The sequence below is a fragment of the Alosa pseudoharengus genome, unplaced genomic scaffold (genome assembly GCF_046254945.1).
Source record: "Alosa pseudoharengus isolate Yale_2024_CS ecotype anadromous, Long Island Sound unplaced genomic scaffold, YU_APseudo_1.1 YU_APseudo_1.1_scf_5, whole genome shotgun sequence".
In the NCBI taxonomy this organism is placed as follows: domain Eukaryota; kingdom Metazoa; phylum Chordata; class Actinopteri; order Clupeiformes; family Clupeidae; genus Alosa; species Alosa pseudoharengus.
This window is the reverse complement of record NW_027468837.1, coordinates 3,357,788-3,368,422: the sequence shown is the minus strand read 5'-3', so window position 1 is coordinate 3,368,422 and position 10,635 is coordinate 3,357,788. Positions and strand designations below refer to the sequence as shown.

Here is a 10,635-nt window from a genome sequence, read left to right as displayed (position 1 = left end):
CCTCTCATACATTATACAGGTAGCCTATAAATGCAGTGAAATGCTTGTTCCACTGACTCCAAGACTGTGCAAAGGATATAAAGAAAAGGAAGAAGAATAAAGAAAGAAAGTCCAAAGTGCAAAAGTGTTTAGGCCAGGCACGGCGCCAGGATTCCAGTTTTGGATGGGCCAGACCTTGTGGGTGGGCCTTAAAAAAAACTTTATCAAATCACTGTTTAACCTAATAAAAAATGACTGACTAATATACTGTTATATTATTTGTGCTTACATAATAGAGATTTGAATAGCTTGATGCTCTTTAAATAGTTTGTTGCATTGTAAAAAGGACGGACGTACCTATCCTCGATCACTGTCCTTGGTTTTGACCAAATACGAGCGCTTCACACAGCAAAAGGACTCCGCGGCGGATCCGCCGCGGATGTATGACGGCATCCGGAACGGACCCGCGAAACGGACCCGTATCGCAGTCCAGATGCTCTCAGGAACGGATCCGCTACGAAGGCGGATCGCGGACCCGCCGTGGCTCCGCGCTGCATCCGCCCCGCATCCGCGATTAAAACCTTACCTCCGCGGCGGGTCCGTTTGGGACCCGTAAATTGATACATGCATCCGCCGCGGACCCGCAACGGACTCATAAAGGCTCATCTGGCCCGGGTCCGTTTCGGACCCGTTTATCTCATTTTCAAAATTCCTTCTGTTCTTGCTGTAGGATTAAATAGGATAAACTATAGGATAAAAGTAAAACTATCACTAGGCCTAGCCTACAGCAAGATAGGCCTACGATTAGCATCGCCTCGTATTTTTAACTTAACAATACTGTCAATAAACCTAACAGAAAAGGTTTAAGTCAAGACATCAATTTACTGTACAAACGTGATCACTACTCAATGGAAATATTAAAAGGACATTTATGGAAAGTTACAGGTTATAAGCTATTCTGTTTTTGTTAAGTAGCCTACGTTGCCTAGGCTACTCTACATTAATTTTGAGGTCAAAACCTAATTTAGTGCTTTATCAGCCTAGGTCAGTGCAGACATGAAATATTTTATCTAATAGGCTACAACTTCAATGAAATGCTGCGCTATGCACATCTAAAATATCAGAAAATGAATAACTGGTGAATGACAAGAAGTTAAATAAAAAGATTGTTTAATGCTTATTTCTCCTATTAATCCATTTGTGTGGATGGAGGCGGAACATGTCTCCTCGTTGCCCGATCCACCGCCAGTTGAAACACCTAATTGCGTGCTTGGTGACCTCAGCGTCCGTGGCTGACCGTGTCACCATGTTTTTCCTCACAGCACCTGTAATCAAACAGACAGATATGTTTATGTTTATGGTATGTAGCATCCAAAGCCAAGTATGCTTACACAATACAATATATGAGATAGGTATTAAGGAGATTAAATTTAAAAAGAAACATGACTTACAAAGCTCCTCTGTTCGCTGCACGTTGAGGGCTGGTGTGGGGGTGGAGGGAGTTGAGGAGGGACTGCCATTCCTGGCCCATAGTGAGGTGGGCGGTGTGCGAGAGGGGGAAAAAATGTATTAAATGGTAGTCATCATTGATAATACACATGGGGCCTTTCTATTCACTAATATTTCAGAGATCAGTCCCTACCTTGAGTAACTCTCCGTATGTTAAATGCGGGTGCAGGTGCAGGGAGTTGAGGTGGTGAAGAGTGTTGCGGTCCTGCCCCATGGTGAGGTGCTAAGGGAGATAAATGGTTGTGATCTGTTAACCATGGTAGGCTGAGAGCTACAGGGCCAAACAATGGCAAACAAAAACAAATCTCTGGTCATACTGGATATGAATTTGTATGTTTCAACATTTTGGTATGCACTATCTATATCAACTCCATGAATGGATTGACATTGAAATCAATGTGTTTCAATACAATCTGATAATAATGAATTAACTTTTCAGGCAATATTGCATGAATGCAGATGTTTTAACTGACAAAATATTTGGCTGAGATTTTGAAAGTAATGTATGAAGTATGCAGAAAATCTGAGATGGTAATGCAGATGCAATCTGTTGATTTGAAATAGAGTGACTACTGCTGTGTTAATATAGATGGGGCCACTGTATTCAATTTTATTTCAGAGATCAGTCTTTACCTTAACAGTTTTCTCCAGGTTGAGGGGTAGTGACTCGGCTGCCTGGCACTCGGCAAGATGGTGGAGCTGGAGGAATAGATACAAGGAAAGGGGAATGTCTTTAGCACTAAGAATGTTAACCATATCTCTAATATTAATATAATGATTTAGTTATTTCAATGTTAAGAGATTATTACTTACTTTGCCAGTGCAATTGGCTTGGGCTTGAGGCTTCAACTGATATACCAGGCGAGTTGGAAGGTACCTCAGAGATGCAAAGTCACCATTTACTGGCTCTTCTTCACTCTCATCAGAGTCCCCGAAACGATGGCTGTTAAATAACCATATCATTATGGTTATTGCAATCCCAAAATTTCCAAATATACATATAGTACAAGCATCTCTGGTCTATTTTGGAATCCTACGGGAATGTGTTCACATTACATTTTAACAACCCAGAAAGTATCTTCATCAAGCGAACCCAACAGAGGCAATCATAACGTTAGATAAAAGTTGACGCTGCAGAACAAACAAAATAGAAGATGGGGACCAAGTTCCATACAGTTAAGTTACGTTAGCATAATAAATCACAAACAGACGCCAATACCCATTAGTTGTCTGAACCGACTTAAACAGTGATTAAAATGCCGAGGCTTTCATTACAAAGATGGCAGAAGGACACTAAAGTTACGTATGAGACCAAACTTGGCAAAATGCAAACGTTAATGCACAGCTAGCTAGAAGCTAGGGCAGGGGTGGGCAAACTTTTTGGCTCAAGGGCCACATTGGGTTTTGAAAATTGCCGCACAACAACCCCCCCCCCACCCCCCCACGACACACACATTAAAAAAAATACATTTTTTTATAGCCTATAATTTAGTATGAAAAGTATTTATTTTAAAATGTGAATTTCTTAAAAATACTGCTCATTTTATGCTGTTTAACAAATGTACAAATTGTGCACTGTCGCTTTAATTCACGTTTATTTCTCAATTATCTTCTGCCTGCTCCGCTATGGCTAGTGCTGTACCTACGGCTGTGCCCTCTCACGGTTTTTAAATGGTCAGTAGTGGGAACTACTGTTGCCTTCATGATTTCCTTTTAAAAGTTTCTTATAAGAAGGACATATCACTTATCAACAATGACAAGCCAGAACCTGCGGCTCTCTCTCCCTCTCATGAGTGCAGACGCGTTCCCAATTAAATGGATCGCATAATGTTCACGTTAGATTTGCTGCAAAGGAGATAACTAAGAGTTAACTTAGTTTAACATGATGTTATCTCTATTTAACATGATGTTTTGACATTGACATTGTAAACGTTCTCTAAGGAGAGTGAAAAGCAGTTTGCAGTAAAGCTAACCAACTATCGCAGGGAAAAAAATAGCGAGCAGCCTGATAAACAAATGAAATGCTCGGCGGGCCGGATGAAAGTGCTTGGCGGGCCGCGGGCCGCAGTTTGCCCACCCCTGAGCTAGGGCTAAACCATTATCAGTGAGTCAACATGCTAAAGTTGTAGGTAGCTTTCATAGCAGACGAGTGCTTCACTGACTGAAATACCAGTGCCAATGTATCAGCTTAATCAAGGATTGCATCGCAAACGTGATCTCAAACATATATATGTATAACAGACATTAGCAATAACTTATGCAATTGCGCTTAGCAGCATGCTAGCTATCGATAGCAGCTGTATGCCGCTAGCATAGTAGCACTATGGACTATGGACAACAGCAACACATTAACAGACAAGACCAGACTAACGTTAAAAAACAATGTGTGTTTTTTAAATCACACTACCATAACATATTCTGCCGAAATTGCTAACCCATTTTAAATCAAATAGGCTACAGACTCATATGAGCATCACAGCTAACAATAACGTTAACTTAGCCTGTTGCTCAAAATTACAAACGTCTGCACTAATATCAAACAACGTCATTACAATCAATAAACATGATAAGTATAAAACCACAAAGGCCAATGTTTAGCTATTGTGAATGTCGCAATATATTAATAAATATCACTTACTCGAGAGGGTTCAGCGCAACCGTGTCCCAGCAAAGAAAATATCCACTAGTATGACTCTTCTCGGCTCTTGGTGTACAGTCATATTCAACCGTTACAGTACAGGCGCGTCCGCGCCCGCGGATCCGACATGGGTCCACTCAGGACCCGCTGTTTGACAGTAGCCGCCTGGAGGCGGAGCTGATCCTCTGTGCGGCACCAAAACGAATGCGACAGTCACGCGGGTTTGGCGACTTGAAGGCGGATCCGCCTAGGAGTCTACTGCTGTGTGGGGGAATCTCCATTACGCACCATACCTGCTGGCTGTGCTTTAGCGCATCTCTCGAATAGACCTAAGGCCTATAGGCTGTAAAAGTGGGAATCTAATATTTCCCCCAAACATAGTTTAGTTCTGCTTGTATAACATGAAGTCAAATATTTCATTTGTTTTAGGTTTTCAACAATACAGATCAATCACACTGCCGATAGTTTCAATCAATATGCAGGGCAGTTGAAAACATTCGGGGCTTAGCCCATAGAGCAGGGGTGGGCAAACTGCGGCCCGCGGGCCGGATCCGGCCCGCCAAGCACTTTCATCCGGCCCGCCGAGCATTTCATTTAGTTATCAGGCTGCTCGCTATTTTTTTCCTGCGATAGAGACGACGTTGGTTAGCTTTACTGCAAACTGCTTTTCACTCTCCTTAGATAACGTTTACAATGTCAATGTCAAAACATCATGTTAAATAGAGATAACATCATGTTAAACTAAGTTAACTCTTAGTTATCTCCTTTGCAGCAGATCTAACGTGAACATTATGCAATCCATTTAATTGGGAACGCGTCTGCACTCATGAGAGGGAGAGAGAGCCGCAGGTTCCAGCTGGCTTGTGATTGTTGATAATTGATATCTCCTTATAAGAAAGTTTTAAAAGGAAATCATGAAGGCAACAGTAGTTCCCACTACTGACCATTTAAAAACTGTGAGAGGGCCCAGCCGTATGTACAGCACTAGCCATAGCGGAGCAGGCAGAAGATAATTGAGAAATAAACGTGAATTAAAGCGACTGTCTTAAAGCGACAGTGCACAATTTATACATTTGTTAAACAGCATAAAATTAGCAGTATTTTTAAGCAATTCATATTTTAAAGCAAATACTTCTCATACTAAATTATAGGCTACATATTATGCGTGTGTCGTGGGGGGGCGGGGGGGGGGGGGGGGGGGTGTTTGTTGTGCGGCCCGCCGGCCAATTTTCAAAACCCAATGTGGCCCTTGAGCCAAAAAGTTTGCCCACCCCTGCCATAGAGTCTAAACGGTTTTCATAATTCCTATTTTGCCTGACTTGCTGCTCACTTTTCATAAATGAATCCACTGACTCAAGCCTCATTTGCACCACATTTATTAAATATTATGGACAATAAAATTTTGACAATTAGAGGATGTAATGACATTTAGCTATCTTGACATTTTCTGTTTGCTAGAAACGAACTATATAGCCACCTAGCAGAGTGGCTTTTAAATAGCAATATGCATTATATGTGTAACGTCGGCGCAAAAGACAGTGTTAGCGTTCTCCCGCGCAGGGGATCCTGGGATACGAGAGCGAACATTTGGGGGGTTTATGTCGTTATTCTCCTTAGTTTTGTGTGTAATGTTAGCGTCTTTATTGTAGCATGTTTCCCTTTTAGTTCTCCCTCGTGTGTGATCCTTTTTGTGTGGGAGGCTGCGTCCTCCCCTGTATGTGTAGTGTGTGTGCGTGCTTGACCTGCCCTGTTTGCATTGTGTTCTGTGTCGATCTGTGTCCCGGCTCTCGTTCCCAGTGAATAAACCTTTTGATTGGACAACTGTGTGGTTTGCTATCAAATCGTTACATTGGTGTCAGAAGCGACTTTCGAACATGGCCTCCGCTCAGCGAGAGAAGCTGGGAGCGGGAGACCTCACCGCTGGGTGGAGGCCCACGCAAGAGGATCCAGAGAGAGCCCTTGTAAGGGCTACTAAAGAGCTTGAGGCCTTCTATCGTTACCGCCGCCGGAGGAGAAGAGCTATCGCCGAGACCTGCCTGCTGCCATGGGAGGAGATCTGGCCAGATGAAGTGGTCGCGGAGAAGACGACGCTGGCCTGGGCGCTGACTCCACGGCGAGCCGCGACGCGTGAGCAGAGCCGAGGGAGTGCGGCGAGGAAGAGGTTCCTAGACGATGGACGGTTGGCGGAGCCGCTGAGGGCAGCGAACTCACGACGGTGGGGCAGGTTTGACGGAAATGCCGTCTGAACTTTAAAAAAAAAAAACTTTTGGGTGCGTGTGAGAGGCACCGTGCTGTGTGGGCGCCCGTTCTAGTTGGCCTGTTGGCCGGCGCCTTTTGAAAAAGTTTGTTTGTGGAGTTCGATAACACGACCATCTCGGGGGTCGTGCCTTCGCCGAGGCCGCGAAGGAGTGGAACGGGCCGGGAACAGAGCAGTACGGCTCTGCGAGATGGCAACACGAGGAGGGACGCCGAAGACGGTAGCTGCAGCGGGAGAGCTCAGCGCGGTCCGGTTGCTGCGGAGTCGGTGCCTGTCTGTCCTGGTCGGCGACTCGACGGAGCGGAGTGGCGTTGGCGCAGCTTCAGCTGGCCCCCCTCGAACCCCGGTGCTTGGTACAGTGTCGACGGTTGTAAGGCCACCTAGGGCCCCGTCTGGAGAGGAGGAGTGCCGTGGTGACACGCCGCGTTAAGGGCAGCCTGAGGGCGGCTGCTGAGAGGGAGCTGGTGACGAGCGGGGTCGGCCACGTGGCTGCTAGCACGCCCGAACTGGATTGCTAGCAGCGTGGCGCCCCGTTGAGTGAGCTCCTGCGGCGCGTGCACCCCACGTGAGTTGGCGGTGCTGTCGCACTGAACTGAGTGGCGGGCGACGCGCGCCGACGTTAGCATGTGGCTACCTCGTGGTCATTGCCGAGGACGGCAATGGCTTGTTGGGGGAGCTATGTAACGTCGGCGCAAAAGACAGTGTTAGCGTTCTCCCGCGCAGGGGATCCTGGGATACGAGAGCGAACATTTGGGGGGTTTATGTCGTTATTCTCCTTAGTTTTGTGTGTAATGTTAGCGTCTTTATTGTAGCATGTTTCCCTTTTAGTTCTCCCTCGTGTGTGATCCTTTTTGTGTGGGAGGCTGCGTCCTCCCCTGTATGTGTAGTGTGTGTGCGTGCTTGACCTGCCCTGTTTGCATTGTGTTCTGTGTCGATCTGTGTCCCGGCTCTCGTTCCCAGTGAATAAACCTTTTGATTGGACAACTGTGTGGTTTGCTATCAAATCGTTACATATGGTTTGTTATGCTTAGCTTAGGGAGAAGGGAACATTGAAGACTCACTAATTCGAACTAGGCAAAGCAGGCCACCACTGTTTGGCCAGCTCGAGACTGTAGGCTAGAGGCTGATAACAAACCTGAACTTGTAGGCTAGTCTAAATGACGAGAACAGGATAACTCCACCACCACCTTGTTATTGATGACTTCATGATTTCCTTGTAACGTAGGCCTATACCAAATATTAAATGCAAACAATGACATGCCCAACCTCGCGCGCGCACGTAGCCTACGTTCCAAATTATGTGTTATGGAAGGTACCGTTCATGTTAAATCTGCTGCATGAAGAAGAGTGAGTTCACCCGTGTACGCTTGTATGTTAAATACGTCCATCTCACCTCAAAGTTTCAATGCGCGATCGGAATAATGGTTTCATATTTGTTAGTCAACTGTACAAAATACATTCGGGGCTGAAGCCCTGGCAAAATCAGCTGGCTACTAGGCCTACCCCTCGGGCACAGAACTTGTTCATTGACAACGTCATCTGTCATGTAAAACATGCTCCAAGAGAGCTCATAAAGATCAATCACACCCATTAGGCCCTTTAATGCAAATCGGATCAACGATCACAATATCAACAAGCTGCATTGCAAAAAAAAAACATTTCAGAAGCCATTATTAAGCCATAGAGATGTGCTAGGTGTTATGGATCTCAGCTATCCTTCATCTCCTGGTTGCAGCGATACAACGAGACCGTTTGTGCACGTTTAAGGTACCTAAACAACGACTATATTAAACGTTTTTTTTTTTTTTTAAGAAAAGTTTTGGGTGGGCCTGTTGAAAAGTGGGTGGGCCTAGGCCCATCCAGGCCCACCCGTAGCGCCGTGCCTGGTTTAGGCTATGTTGGTGTTCCTGCTATAGAGCTGCACAGTCCCGCCCACAGCCGATGCCGGATGTAAAAAGTCAATGCAATTTCTCCATTGACAATTGCGGTGTAAGCCATAAAAACTTAACTGCACGTGGTAGACTTAAAACCAGCTACGGTTGTACTAAGCGATTGTATATGCTCCTATAGACACCAAGAGTTCGTGGGGCACTAACCTTGTTTTGAGATAAATGCCTTTTATTCGCGATATCTTGGATAAGTACTTCATTACCCACAATCCTGAACAATCCCACAATCCCACAGTGATGCCTCTGATTGGTGGAAAGGCCGTTATGGTCATAGTTTGAAACTTTCTCAGCGGAAAAATATTGACAAAGATGGAGGAGTTTTTTACTGCCTATGGCGAAAATCTTAATGTGATTAAAAACTTTCTTGACGAATATTGGTACTTGTATCAACAAGGATTGGGGTTTATACATCACACGAACTTAGTCAGGGCCAATACACTATCAAATAGACCACTGTAAATGTTAGTTTAAACACTCAAACTTTTCAGGTAGGCTAGCACTAGCCGACAGGCTAACCTTTAGCATTTCCGATATTGTATGTCATTACATAATGCAGCTAACATTAGCCTACATGCTGCAACACAGGTATGAATATTATGTTTTAGTGAGTGTCCAAAGGGGTGAAAGCCACTTTAAATCGGGTCACATTATTGACTGTTGTGTGTCCGAGTCAGTTTGTGGGTTTTGTAAGTGTCAGCAGCATGAGGGACAAGACCTACAAAGTTGTGGTGAGTTAGCTAAGCAGGGAGGTTGTAATGTTAATGCTGCTAGCAGTGCTAGTTAACATTAGCTAGGCTACTGTAGCCTTCATACTGTATGATTCATATTAATCATTAACCTAGGAATACTTCGTGCATTTAATGAACATTTTGTGTAATAATTCACGGCAAATTAATAAACTGAATATGGTGGTCCAAGAGCAGACCATGCATCAGCCCGACTGAGCAGTGATGACAGCATAGGATGAGTCAGGTAACGTTATGAAGCACTGCCGTTAACGTTAACCGCTTTCACACACACGATATAAAATACACGATGATAAATATAAAATTCAATATCAAAACACTATTATTTACACGATTACTCCTGAAATAACTGCTATTAACTGCACAATCACTATATAAATATCACTGTTTGGCGGGAAAGGGTTCGCTGCTGTCGCCGGTTGGAAATGAAATATTTCGCGCTGGTTCGTGCTGCTTATATATTTTTCAGTGAGGCCCGGTGGTTTATGGGATGAGTAGTTCCTTCGCTCGGAAATGAAAATATGTACACAGTCTTGTACCTTTGACTTTTTTTGGATTTTCTCTTCGTTTTTTCACTCGAAATGATATGTTGTATGCTTATGAGTTATGCCGTAGCTGGTTAGCCTAAGACATGCTGTAAAACTCTTTAGATACGGATTTTTCCAAACGTCAATGGGACAAATGAATGGGAAGCTTACATCCGGCACCTAACCGCGTTTTGGCTGTGGGCGGGACTGTGCAGCTCTATAATCCTCATTTAAAATCCTGATAGCTGGGGGTAAAAACTTTTCCGCATTCTCTCCGTGTTGGACTTCAGGCAGCGGCAACGTTTCCCAGACCGTAGGATAGTGAACAGACAGTTGTTGGGGTGACTGGGATCCCTGATAATTTTCCTTGTTCTCGACTGACATCTCCTTATGTAAATTTCCTGTAGGTTGGGTAGGGCACTTCTGGTGGTACGTTCAGCTGATCTCACTACTCTCTTCAAAACTTTACGGTCTAGCTCAGTGCTATTTCCATGCCAAGCTGTTATACTCCCAGTGATAACACTTTCAATGGTGGTTCTGTAAAAGTTCTTCAGTAGTTGTTGAGGTAGCTTGAAGTACTTGAGGCGTCTGAGGTGGAAAAGACGCTGATGACCCTTTTTCACCAATGAATTAATGTGCTTGGTCCAAGTCAGGTCTTCAGTAATATGGACTCCAAGATATTTAAAACTCTCTACCCTTTCCACTTGAGAGTCATTGATCATAAGTGGTTGATACATCTTATGCTGATCACGCCTGAAATCTATAAACATCTCCTTGGTCTTCGTAACATTCAGGAGGAGGTTGTTTTCCTGGCACCAGTTAGATAACCTGTCTACTTCACTCAAGTAAGCCTGCTCATTGTTCTTTGAAATGAGGCCAACTACTGCTGTGTCATCAGCAAACTTGACAATGATGTTGGAATCATGTACTGCTGTACAATCGTATGTGTAGAGGGAATACAACAATGGACTTAAAACACATCCCTGTGGCGCTCCTGTATTGAGAGTAAGGGATGAAGAGATGTGACTAC

The 10,635-nt window shown here is 44.4% G+C and overlaps 1 long non-coding RNA gene across 2 annotated transcripts; it reads right to left on the bottom strand.

The window, feature by feature from the left end:
• Window positions 1-1,132: 1,132 nt before the first annotated feature.
• On the bottom strand, window positions 1,133-4,280 carry LOC143104062 (uncharacterized). Of its 2 annotated transcripts, none has more exons than XR_012982989.1 (6): window positions 4,127-4,280; window positions 2,302-2,431; window positions 2,122-2,187; window positions 1,622-1,711; window positions 1,431-1,501; window positions 1,133-1,304 (listed from the first exon to the last, which is right to left on the bottom strand). It is a non-coding gene; the product is annotated as an uncharacterized LOC143104062 (long non-coding RNA). The 2 variants fall into 2 exon arrangements; XR_012982988.1 differs by lacking the exon at window positions 4,127-4,280 and adding an exon at window positions 2,545-2,870.
• Window positions 4,281-10,635: the final 6,355 nt, after the last annotated feature.